The sequence below is a fragment of the Heterocephalus glaber genome, unplaced genomic scaffold (genome assembly GCF_053883595.1).
Source record: "Heterocephalus glaber isolate CG9 unplaced genomic scaffold, H.glaber_assembly_v1.0 deba00001503, whole genome shotgun sequence".
Classification (NCBI taxonomy): Eukaryota; Metazoa; Chordata; class Mammalia; order Rodentia; family Bathyergidae; genus Heterocephalus; species Heterocephalus glaber.
The window spans coordinates 72,395-85,161 of NW_028258323.1; the positions used below are offsets into that span (position 1 = coordinate 72,395).

A 12,767-nucleotide genomic window follows, 5' to 3' on the forward strand; every position below is an offset into this window, starting at 1 on the left:
CCTGTGGGCTTCCTGAGTGTCTTCCTGTTATGATTGCTCCCTCCTTCCAGAGTGAGGAGAGAGAGAGAAAGAGAGAGGGGAGAGAGAGAGAGAGAGAGAGAGAGAGAATACCCACAACTTCAGCAGGAGTCCTTTTGTGACCTAACCCTGGAAGTGCCACACCATCACCTCTGCTGTGTGCTACTGTGACACTACACAGGGGACAACACAGGCTGTGATCATTATAGCCTGAGGACCCAACATCAGGGCCACCTGGGAGCCGCCTCACACAGTCAAGGTCTGTAGAAGCACTGCTTGGCCCAGACTCCCTCGGCTGGCTACCTAGTGCTGTGTGACCACCAGAGCCCTTCTTACCAGGGCCCTGCTCATCACTAGAGGCCAAGCTGCCCAACGCCAGCGTGCTGTGTGACAGGAACTTAACAAAAGCTGCTTGGTTCCTAGAGAATAAGTCTGTGGGGCAGGCATTACCGTCCATGCTTAGTGAATGGAGAACAGAAAAATCTGAGCAATTCATTCAGCCAACATCTCCTGTGTCATGGGACCAGGCATTGCCAGGTGTGTCATTCTCCAGAGCCAATTCCTTCACAGTCCCTGCTTCCATGCCCTGGCTCCCGGGTCTGCCCTGCCGTGCAGCTCATCACCCATGGCTCACTTGCTCCCACCACCTCCATGCCCCACTCCCAGCCCACTCCATGGATCCTAAGGCCGTTGGGTAACTAGCATCGGTCTCACAGCTAAAATCTTGTTGTTCCACTCCTATCTGAATGCCATCTCGTGAAATGTGGTAAGGTTGGCCTCCACCGATGACTATATGACAAATTCCATAAACATTCCTGGTGTGCCTGAGATCAGTAGTTGTCAACATGGATGCACTCTAAGCTCTTAAATACAGCTGTTACTCAGATCTGTATTTTTAATGATGTTTTCATCTGTGATCTCACAAATTAATGATACACTAAAGTCTCCAGTATAAGGGCGAATGTCAGTTTTTCCTTGTTCATATATTATTATGAGCAAGGATGTATTCCGCATATCCTTCATATATTATTAGAGGTATACAAGTTTTATCTTCTGGGTAAATTAATGTCTCACCATTACACAGGGGCCGTCTTTGCCCTGGAAGAAGAGAAAAGGGAATGGGGAGAAAAACAGGAAGGAAAGTAGAAGTGTGGGAGGAAGCTAGCTGCAGACAGGATTATCTGTGAGCTTTTTAGTTCCTCACAAAAAGATGATAATCAATCTGTGGCCTGGACAGTGGCACCAGCCCCATTCCCGGCAGGCTTCTGTGAGACAGGAACTACCGGGTGTTACCACACATCAGGGTCCCAGCTTCACATGGAGCTTTCTAATAGAAATGTCACTTGGGGCAGCCCTGGGATATTTCCCCCCTTACTCAGTGAAAGGCAGGAGGTGATGGCTCCTAGGATTCCTGGTGTTTTTTTTCATTTTGGGGTTCTGGAAAATCTTGGCTCTGTGTGATGCCCAACATATGGTAACATTTGTGTGGCACTGAGGGTAGAACCCGGGGCCTGGAGTATGCTAAGCAAGTGCTCTGCCACTGAGCTACATCCCCAACTCCAAATTTAAAAAAAACTTATCTACTATTTTACTATTTTCACTGAATCTGTTTGCTTCTAGACTTTGGAATCCCATCTTTCCCTGGCCATTTAGCTCAAGTATCGCTGCCTCTATTGTACTCTGTTCAGCTGCCCCATGCCCTGTCACATGGGAAATCACAGTACCTTGGGTCCCACCCACCACACTGTCCTGCCTCATAGCAGAGACTGCATTCTGACATTTTAGCCACATTTGCATCTCTGTCTCTCCAATAGAAAAGCAGCTTAATACTGGGTCCTGAGTAAGTTTCCTCTGGGGGCTGTCCCCATGTCCCCTGCCCCAACCCCCTCCAGAGGGCTGCATGACCAGGCACAGACAGTATCCCTGGGTGATGGCACCTGGCTAGGTGGCTAGGGTACCACTCAGGACACAAGGGGCCTGAAAGAGCCCGGAATCGGGCTGCTGTGTCCCCTCAAGAGGACAAAAGCTTTTCCAAAAGGACCTTGGCCAGGCCAGCCCCTTCTCAGGGCCTTTAGATGCTATTGTGTGTTTAAGTCCACATGAAACCTCCAGTGCCACTGTTTGTTTATGTGCTCGACTATCACAATACAGACCACAACTGAATCATTTCTAACAGTTTGAAATTATATTTCACATAAAACAATACTGAAAACATTTTAATATTATTTTTAAGATCAACATGAAAAAGGGATTCAAGTATTTTCTCTTCTGTTTGATGTTCTGTCGGCCTGGAGTTGTGTGAGGAGAGTGTGCCCAGGGTTATCACCATGGAATGCCGACGCCGAAGCCAGGATTTTGGCACTAGGTTAAGATGTACCTCAGAGGACAGAGCAGTTGGCTGAAACCCATGCTGTGGGCACATTCTCCTGCTAGTGCTCGAACCCTGTGCTCGAAGCCACACAGGTGCCCAGCCCCAGACACCTCTGCCCTAAGCATGTGTGCCAGGCCCATGCTGGAAATCGCCTTTGTAGTCAGCTTCATAGAAAAAATATCCTCACAGAAAACAAAGTGAGGGCATAAAAACACCAGGCACCAGGAAGGGTCACTTGGGCTACCAGTGGCATCTGGGGTCTCCGTGGGATGCTCAGGTCTGATGCGCTGGAGTCGGCCCGGGCTCCCCACTAGGGTTCTGAGCCAGGGTGTCAAGGACGCAGTCTACCTGCTGCCTTGTCAGCCAGAGTCCCTGCAGCTGCCTGCTGCTGCTGTGTTCCTGTCACCATCTCATCTCCACCCCGTTTCTTAGGAAGAAATGAGAAGTGTCCAAGGAAACACGGCATCAACATGCTAGCCTCAGCAGCCCTTCTGGGTAATGTCCAGTCCCGATGACTTGGTGATTTCCAGGGTTGTGAACACCTGTGCACAAGGAAGGAAACACAAATACACAGATGTAACCGATGCTTTGGGAGAACACCCACACCATCCTTTAAAATATACAAATCAGCCAAGTGTGGTGGTGCACACCTGTAATTCTAGCACTCAAGAGGCTGATGCAGGAGGATTGCCATGAGTTCAAGGCCAGGCTAGGCTACATAGTGAATTTAAGGCCAGCCTGAACTACATAGCCAGACTTTGTCTCAAAAATCAAAAAACTATTACTAATAAAAAGTCTTTCTAACATGCCCTTCATAGTGGTTTTTCAAACACCACCAACTGAAGCCAAGGAAAGAAACCTCCTGTTCCCTACCTCTCCACATGTAGGGTGGATTCCAATAGTGTCATCAAGCAGCTGTTTTGTGAGCCCACACTTCATGGCAGCTGCAAACCCCTGGGTGATCTCACCAGCATTCGGTCCAAGAACATGAAATCCTAACACACGATCCTTTAATGAAGGAACACAACAGAGAATCTGGTAGGTTATCAGTCTGAAGAGAAACCCATCCCCTGCAAGCTCACGTGAAGATTTACAGCCTCTCCTTCAGGAAAGGAAAACTCCAATGTTGAAGTGAGCAGAGACTATCACCAGGAGAGTGAGCCACGGCAGGAATCTGTTAAATGAGCCAGTAAATACACAGCCAGAGTTAATTTGCACTAAAATTTACTAGAACAAGCAATTTCCCGACTGCATAAAGGAGTTCATTAGGATGATGTAAATTTCTGAATTATGCGGGATGGTATGAAACAACAACACAGTAACTCTGAATTAAAGTCCAATACTGGAATAATCCCAAGGCATCAGGGCACAAGTGCAGCTCCCAAGGCCATGGGTGGATGTGGGGTCGGATTCTAGGCTGCACTGTGCAGCAAACTGGGAGGGGGACACCTGTGAAGATTCCACTGGAAACTGAAAATGAAGGCAGGGCTCTGCCTGGGAAATGTGCAGTGTTTTCCATACATAAGAGTTAAGATTGTGTTTCCATTTCACAAAGATGGGGGTGACACCCAAGAAGGGATACTTTTGGTGGGGGTGCAGCTCAGGTTAGGGCACTTGTCTCACATGTGTGAGGGCCGGGGTTCGAGTCCCAGCCCCATGAAGAAAAGATGGGGGAGGGGAGGGAGGGGTAAAGGAAAAAAGAAGGCAGGCAGGAAACAAACTTGGATGGAGAAGAGAAAGGGCTGCTCTGCCTCTCTGTGCTGGCTGGGGGCAAGTGTGAGGCCACTGCCTGGGGACCAAGTGGGCACTGAGAGTGAGCAGAGGGGCGGCAGGGGACAGAGCAGAGGGGGTAGTCTCTGAGCGCTGCCTGGCTAGCAGCCACAGCCAGTACCTCTTGAAGAGGTTGAAGGTCTCATCCCTGCAGGGCCCTTCTAGCCACCTCCTCAGGTCAAGAGGGCAGCAGTGTGGATGACAGCCTTTCCCCTGCTCCTTTCAAACAGGCTGCCCCACCAGGCTTAGTGGTGCACGCCTATAATCCCAGCATTCAGGAGGCTGAGGCAGGAGGATCGCTGTGAGTTTGACGCCAGCCTGTCTCAAAAAAAAAAAAAAAAAAAAAAGAGGAGAGAGAAAAAGAAAGAAGGAAGGAAAGAAAGAAAGAAAAAGCAAGCAAGGAAGGAAGGAAGGCAGGCAGGCAGGCTTCCCACCACTGCCAGAACATCAGCCTCCCATGCCTTCTCCCCAAAGGACCCGAATACAGTCATCATCAATGACACTGATCCTATTGAGCGGGCAGCCAGCCTGTCCTATAGGGCAGCGTGTCAGGGCCACCATGACCAGCCTCCTCATCACTGCCCTGGAGACAAGTGGAGTTCCCAGGGACCGAGTCCCATGGAGACACTGTCTCATTTCGTCCTCACAACGCTGGCTGTGTGTGTTATGCACACTAATGTTTTCATGCCTGACCCACCCAGAGAGAGTGCACTGGGCCACACGCATGCCAGGCAAGTGGTCCACCACCCAGCCCCAGACTGCAACCCTTAGAGAGAAGAACTGGGTTTTCCCATCGTGGTTTACACCTGAGTTCTTCACAAAGCAAGTCTTCAACAAGCTGGACTTTCAGGTGCCTTGGGAGAGAGCTCACTGGCACTGTCCCCACAACTCAGGGACAGCTGTCACCCCCTCTGCTGCTCTAACAGGAACCCTATCAGCCCTCTGCACTTCCTGGGGTCCACTTGAGGTGAGCATCTTCCAAGGGCTCCCACACACTTCCAGCTGCATTCACCACACACACACACACACACACACACACACACACACACACACACACACCTGGCACCCTGCTGGGTGATGACCCTGCAAGGTTCATGCTCATCCTGCCCTAAACATCCAGCCTGAACCACCCTTTGGTGGAGACAACATCCAGGGACATGTCCATCAGCCTGAAGACAGCCCACCCGATGACCTCTGTGCATGCATCCCCTGAGAACACCGAAGAGACGACAGAACTCCAAATCCTACCAACGAGGGCTACCTTTTTCCATGGTAAAGCACTTCCCTAGCATGTTCAAGGCCCTGGCTTCCAGTCTCAGCACTAAATATAAGTAAATACATACACAGGTCTGCAGCCTTTCAGGTGCAGCCGTGTTACATACACTGTTGAGCATGTTGCAGATGATCTTTGCATAGCAAGTGTTGCTGTCTCTGCCGGCCACCATCCATTCAAGTGGCCAGAACAAGGTATGATATACCTGGTGAGGAGAAGAGGGAGAGAAAGACCGAGGTTAACATCCATGAAGACTGCTCCTTGCCATGCTCTTTCATTCTGCAAAGACAGTGGTCTTCACACAACCTGCAGGGATTTAAAGGTCCATGGTGCTGACTTGAGGTCTGGGATGGGAGCATCTGAGCCACAGCTCCCGAAACGTCACCTGCACAAGTGCCCCGGCTTTGTCTTACTTGGCTGTCAGTACAAAAAACAACCCTAAGAACTGAATTCAATTTCGGAACATTTATAGAGCACTGCCAGTCAACGGCAGCACACTAGACCCAGGGTGGGGGGAGGTGGCTGAAGAGGTAAAGACTGAGCCTGCAGCACACACAGCCACTCCAAATGGAGGAAGAGCAGCTGTGACAACTGTGCCCGCCATTCAGAGGCAGAGCATGTGACCTGAGCCACCCGGAAGTGGGGACTGTGCACCACATGCTTCTGCCCAGAGTCCCAGCCAGTGGAGGACCCCAACCCCAGTGCACCCCTCTACCTGCTCAGGACAGCAAAGCTCTCTTGGGCACCCTCAACCACTCCACACAGAAGGCGGTGAACAATGCTTGGTGACAGAGAAGTGTATTCTGAGCTGTAATCCACGGTGGGTGGATTGAAAGTGCTTACGATCCCAGACAGACACAGCATTTCAGGGTTAGGGAAGAAGTGTCCACGTTTGGCAACAGCTGACACTATTACTGAAGAGGTAGCATGGGGCACACTTCCTTGTAACAAAGATTGTTCTTGTTTTTAACAGAAGAGAAACTCTTCCACCCATTTTAATGCTAACTTTTTAGTCTCTGACTGTTAGGAAGACAAGACAAATGTTTCTTTTCCACAATTCCCTAACGATACCCCTCTCAGGTTAAGGAAAGAGTCTTCCAGTGTGGTTTTGGAAGCAGTGAGGCTCTACTGGGACAGTTCCTGCTGCAAAGTAAGGAGGGGAGCCCCGACTTTCTCCTGTCTCTCCTCCCATCTTCCCTCACTCCTCTGGGTTTTGGTAAATGTGTTTTCTAACTTTGAGGGTGTTACTGGAAGCCTTTGGCCCTCTGCTTCAAAGCAGGTCTGAGCTGTAGATCCAGCTGTTCTCGTCCTGACCAGCTCCCACTTGTTCCAACAGCCTCTAGAGATAAAGCTGTCTTTTCCCACTGACTAACAGCAGCTTCTGCACCACATCCTACGAGCATTTGGATCAGCTCTGGGCTTTGTGTTGTCCCCCTGTATGCCTCCGCCACACAACTGTAATGACTGTGGCTATGTCATAAATCTTCTATTGATTGGGCCCTTATTACCCTCTTTATTCAGTCTTCCAATTACTGCTCATAATTTTTTTACAGTTTTAATTTTTGTCAAGTTATGTACAATAATTAGACATTATTTTCAAAGCTTTTATGTAAAACAATGATCTCTGCGTCTGAGCACTTCAACCTACCCAGAGGCGCCCATATTTAATTCTTGTATTTTTGTGTTTATCTTCATGTAAGAAAATATGCTTCCACCTGACTTCCTGTTTTAGGCTTTGTTTATGAACTCGCCTCCCTGGAAGGGGAGGCTGCAGCCATCTTTCTTCCCTGGCATGCATCAGCCTCTCAGCACCCTTCCTGTCTCAGCGCAGTTACACTCTCAGCTACACAATCCCAGGGTTTCCTTTACTTCACAAAGCTATGCAGAGATCAGTGGAAAGCCTTACACAAAAGAGTGGGGCTTTCCCAACCCTACACAGTCCCACAACACACAAAAACAAATGACCCAAACCTAAGAGGTAAGGGTATTTCTAACACTCTCAGAAGAAGAAATAAACACCTATCTTCTTAACGTTAGATTAGCCATTGGTTTCTTACATGTGACAGCCAAAGAACAAGTGACAAAAATGATAAATTTTACTTCAAAATTAAAGACTTTTGGAGTGGCACTGCCTCCCAAGGGAAACTCTGGGTGAGTGCTAGTCTCAAGGAATGCACCCTCTCTGGCACAGGTGCAGACCCGCAGATACCACTGGCCCCAGTGCAGAGGAGGTGACCCATGTGGGCACCAGCACTACCCCCCTCCCATAATAAGAAAACACATAAATAAATCTCAAAACCAGACTCCCAGATCACCTAAAGCAGCCCCAAAGGGAAATGAGATGGAACAATCTGATACTCAACCACCTGGACTCCCTGAACTGGCAACAAAAGAGGATCTGGAAAAAATGAAATCAGAAATAATTTCTCAGGTAACAACAGAGATTGTGCCCATAGTGCAAGATATGATTAATAAATCTAGAGAGGATACAGATAAAAAAATAGAGGCACTGAGGAACGTGATGGAATCCCAACATAGGAAACAAATGGAATCCATAAAACAGATGCAAACAGATTTCTGGGAGATTAAAAACTCCCCTGAAAGTTTATGAAGCAGAATGAACCAATGTGAGGACAGAATTTCAGATATAGAAGATAAGATTGCAATTAGTGACCAGGAAAAGAAAAATTTCTTAAAAATAGTAAGAGACCACGAGAAATCAATCCAGCAGCTGCTAGACAATGCAAAGAAGAATAACATAAGACTGATCGGAGTCAATGAAGAAACAGGAGAGAGTGCAGACAACATGAAAGACTTTTGTGTCTTAAAGCACATCATCAAGAATGTGAAAAAAAAATGTCTAGTGTGGGAAACATTTTGTAAAACATCTGTTTGATAAGGAACTTGTGCATGGGATATTCACAAAGAACTCTTATAGCTTGGGATGGGAATGTGACTCAGTGGTTAGCATGTGTGAGGCCTTGGGTTCAAACCCTACCATCACACACACATGTGCAAAGGAACTTTAACAGCTCAACAATAAAAATGAAAATAACTCAATTTAAAAAAGGACAAAGGACCTAATGACATTTCTCCAAGGACAATATGCAAATGGCCAGTAAGCAGATGGTAAGGTGCTCAACACCATTCATTAGTCATAGGGAAATAAACACCAAAACCGTAATGGGATGCCACTAGGACAGTACTAACTTTCCAAGACTGCCCTAAATAATCACCACAAACTTTCAGCTTAAAACAAACATATTTTCCTCAGTTCTAGAAGCCCAAACTCTGAAATCAAGGCATGAGCAGGCCCCCTGGAAGCTCAAAGAGAGAATCCCTCCTTGCCTCTCCTTGCCTCTCCAGCCTCTGGTGTCTCTGTGAGTTCTTCAGCTTTTGGCAATGGCCCTATGATCCAGCAATGCCACTGTCAGGCAGATACCCAGAGAGATGGTGACATTATGTTGATATAGTAACTTACATGTGAATACATACAACAATGTTATTCACAATGGCCAAAAAGTGGAAACAATTTAAATTGCCCATCCATTGTCCAACTTAACAATGGATATGTAAAATGTAGCATGTGTGCAGTTATTATTAACTTTGAGAAGAAATTAAACATGGACACATGCTACAACATGGATAAATCTTGAACATTATGCTCAGGGAAAGAGGCCAAGCACAAAAGACCATAACTGAATGATTTCATGTTCATGAAATGTTCAAAATAGATAAATCTACAGTGGTTAGAGAGATAAGAAAGGATGGTTAATGGATACAAGTTTCTTTTTGGTGATGAAAATGTTGTAAAATTGATTGTGGTGATGGTTGCACAAGATAATATGCTAATGCACCAAGAAATACTAAAATCCATTGAATTTTATGGTATATAAATTACATCCTCAATAAAGCTGCTACTTTTTAAAAAGTAGTAAAAAATTTTTTAAAAACTGAGTCTTACAGTAAACTATGATTGCTTTACTCTCAAGTACACTTTTATTTTCTATGGGGTTAAAAAGTATTTTGTTCAAAGAAATATCTTGTTTTGTCACAGACTTAATTTTCTAAGTCCTAACCCTAAATTAGTTGTGTATTTTAACATTTAAGTTTCTAATCCATGAAGACAAGATGCTTTTCCATTTATTTAGGTTTAACTTTTTTGAGCAGTCTTTTGTAGGTTTCAGTGTACATGTTTTCATCACCTTGATTAAAGTAGTTACTAGGTACTTTATTCTTTTTGATGCCATTAAAAATGAAATAGATTTTTCACTTGTTTTTGGACAGTTCATTGCAAGTGTATAAAAACACAACTGCCTTGTATGTGTCAACTCTATAACCTGCAATTAATCTATCCCAAATATCTCCGAATATAGTTGTTTTGGGGTGGGGTCCTTAAAGAGGTAAATCTTTACCAGTAATCACATTAAATGTAAATTAATTAAACTTTCCAGGCACATTTGATTTTAAAAAATCAGGACCCATCTGTATGTTGTTTAAACAGATTCACTTTGCACAAAAGAGAAACAGATGGAAATAGTAACAAAAAGTTATTCTGTTGCTCAATTCCTCCCTTTGTACTTATTCCTACTTTTTGGAGTGTAACATATTTTATTCCCTTCTTTCCTTTTCCGTATATATTTAAAGGTACTTTTACTGATGGTTTCCTTGGGGATTATAATTGACATTCTAAATTTGTGGTAATCCAGTATGAATGACATCAATGTAATTTCAACATCTCTGCTCCTCAGCCCTTTACATTCTTATTGTTGCAGATTACATCTACATATAACACATGCTCATTAATATAGATTTATAATTATTGCTTTAATTCCTTTGCCTTTTAAATCATATAGACAAAGGAGAGTAGTTATCAAGGAAACCAAAAAGACAAAACCCCTGGCTTTTGCCTTTACGTCTGATGCCACTGTTGTGAAGGCTCCTTTCTCCTGCACCTTTCAGTTGCTGTCTGCTGTTTCACCTGGACCTTGAATGGACTCTTCAGTGCTTGTTCAGGGGAGTTCTGTGGGTACTTTGTTTTTTCTGGATATGTCTTCATTTCCTCTTCATTTTAAAAGGCCAGTTTGGCTGAGTAAAGAATTTTTGGGTGGCAGTCTCTTCTCTCCAGACTTTAAATATGTCATCCTATTGCCATCTGGCCTGTTTGATTTATGATTTATGATGAAAAGCCAGCTGTTCCATTGCTGCTTTCAAAATTCTCTCTGTGTCTGGAGTCCAACAGTCAGCCTCTAACACACACTTCTGTGGGTCTGAGTTCATCCTGCCTGGTGCTCACTGAGCTGTCTGGGTGAGTGGGTTCAAGATTTTTATTAACTGTGGGAATTCTTGCCATTATTAATTCAAATCTTTTTCTGCTCCCCTCTCTCTTCTCTTCAGCTTCAGGGACCCAATCATGTGCACACTGGTGCTTTATGGTGTCCTTTGGGTCGCTTGGGCTCTTTCCATTTTTCTTCATTCTTTTTTCCTCTGCTCCTCAGACTGAATCAGCTCCACTGCCTTATCTTCAAGTTTGCTGATCCTTTTTCAGCTCTTCCAATCTGGTTCTAAGCCCTTTGTTATGGTTTGCATCTAGATGCCCAATTAAAAACCTCATGCAGTCATAGGTGGGGCTTTTTGGAAGTGGCTAGATCTAGAGGGTGTGATGCTGGGATCAAGGATGTGATGCTAGGATTGATTCATGGTGTGATACTATTATTAAGAGTCCCCCACCCTGAGTAAGATATGAGAGACAGAAAGAGGGTCATTGCTTGTGGCTTGCTGCTTCTTTGCTACTTTGTCACTTTGCTGTCTTCTGCCTGCCATGAACTATTTCTCCACTGCAATGCCCTCCTGACATGGCACTTTGCCTTGGAGCCAGCCAACTATGATCTGAAAACTTTACAAACTGGGCTACATTAAACCTTTGAATTTGGGTGTCAGGTATTTTGTCTCAGCAATGAGAAAAGTAAATAAGATATCTTTCTTGTAAGTTTTTTAATTCAGTTACAGTTTTCTGCCCCAGAGTTTGTTTTATTGTTTTTTGTCATTTCTGTCTCTTTACTGATATTCTTGTTTTGTTCATTTGTTTTTGTTTTGATTCCTTTAGTTCTTTGCCTATAGTTTCCTATAGCTCACTGAACATATTTAAAGCAGTTGATATAATGTCTTTCACTAAAAATTTCAATGTCTGGGGTGCCTCTGGGAGGCTACCTGAATCCCTTATACAGAGTTCATAGGTTCTGGCTCTATAATTTCTGATAAATTATGTTCCTATGTGTGGGCCTTATTTTCCTGGTCTTTGTACACTGTTATGAGATTAATTATGTCCAAGTTATTTCACAAGTCATATGCTGAATTCCTAGGCTGTAGTACCTCAAGGGGATTTTTTTCAGGGAAAATAGGGTCACTGTAGATGTTATTAGTTAAGATGGGGTCATATTGGAGTAGGGAGAATCCCCTAATCCAATGTAACCAGTGTCCTTATAAAAGGACACACACAAGGAGATGTTATAGGGATGAACAGAATGACAGGACACCAGCAGCCAGCAGAATCCTGCAGAGGGGGAAGCCCATGCTCCCCACTGAACTCACAAGGAACAACTCCACTCACCCTCAACCTCAAACTCCTGGGCCCCAATGGTGTGAAATGATAAATCTCTTCTTTAAGTGGCTCAGTTTGTGGTTTGGGCAGCCTGAGCAAACTAATACACTGATTCTACTGGGTTCATGGAGAAATAACAGCCAGGTGACAGGAAACAGTGGCTCTGCATGTCACACATGCCCTCCTGAGGGATTGTTCAGCTTTGCTTGTCAAGGACCAGTATTGTGTGTGAGTTTTTCAAACTCATTTGCAAAGTATACATTCATTGTTGTGCATGGTTGTTGAGGATCCTGCTGTTTTCTCTGTGGTCAGCCAGTAGCCTGACAAAGATTTCCTTACATACCCGAGTCCCACAGGGTGGTGGTAGCCCAAGTACTGTCATTTTAGCTTCTGAAGGCTCAAAGAGTGGCATTCTCTGTGTTGGCCTCTCAGGAATCAGAAGCAGAGATCAGTAGTTGAAGAGCACAGACTCCGTGTGGGAGGACAGGGTCCTTATCAGCCACCCTGGCAACACCAAGCCACACCATGAACATGAGTGCTGTAGGATGGCAGTGTTTGGCATCTCCAGAAACATGGAAATTCACAGAAATGCATAGGCCTCTCCATCAGGCCCTCCCTGCAGGCCGCAAGGGTTCTACCTGACTCCATAGCTCCAAGACAATGGCTCTGGACACTGCCACACAACTCGTCACATCAACAGTTGGGAAACCTGATGTAGCACAGATAGAGACAGA

At 45.3% G+C, this 12,767-nt stretch overlaps 1 long non-coding RNA gene across 1 annotated transcript; it reads right to left on the reverse strand.

The window, feature by feature from the left end:
• Nucleotides 1–2,181: 2,181 nt before the first annotated feature.
• LOC110347606 (uncharacterized) lies at nt 2,182–5,633 on the reverse strand. Its single transcript, XR_015440725.1, has 2 exons — nt 3,263–5,633; nt 2,182–2,931 (listed from the first exon to the last, which is right to left on the reverse strand). It is a non-coding gene; the product is annotated as an uncharacterized LOC110347606 (long non-coding RNA).
• Between the last annotated feature and the right edge of the window lie 7,134 nt (nt 5,634–12,767).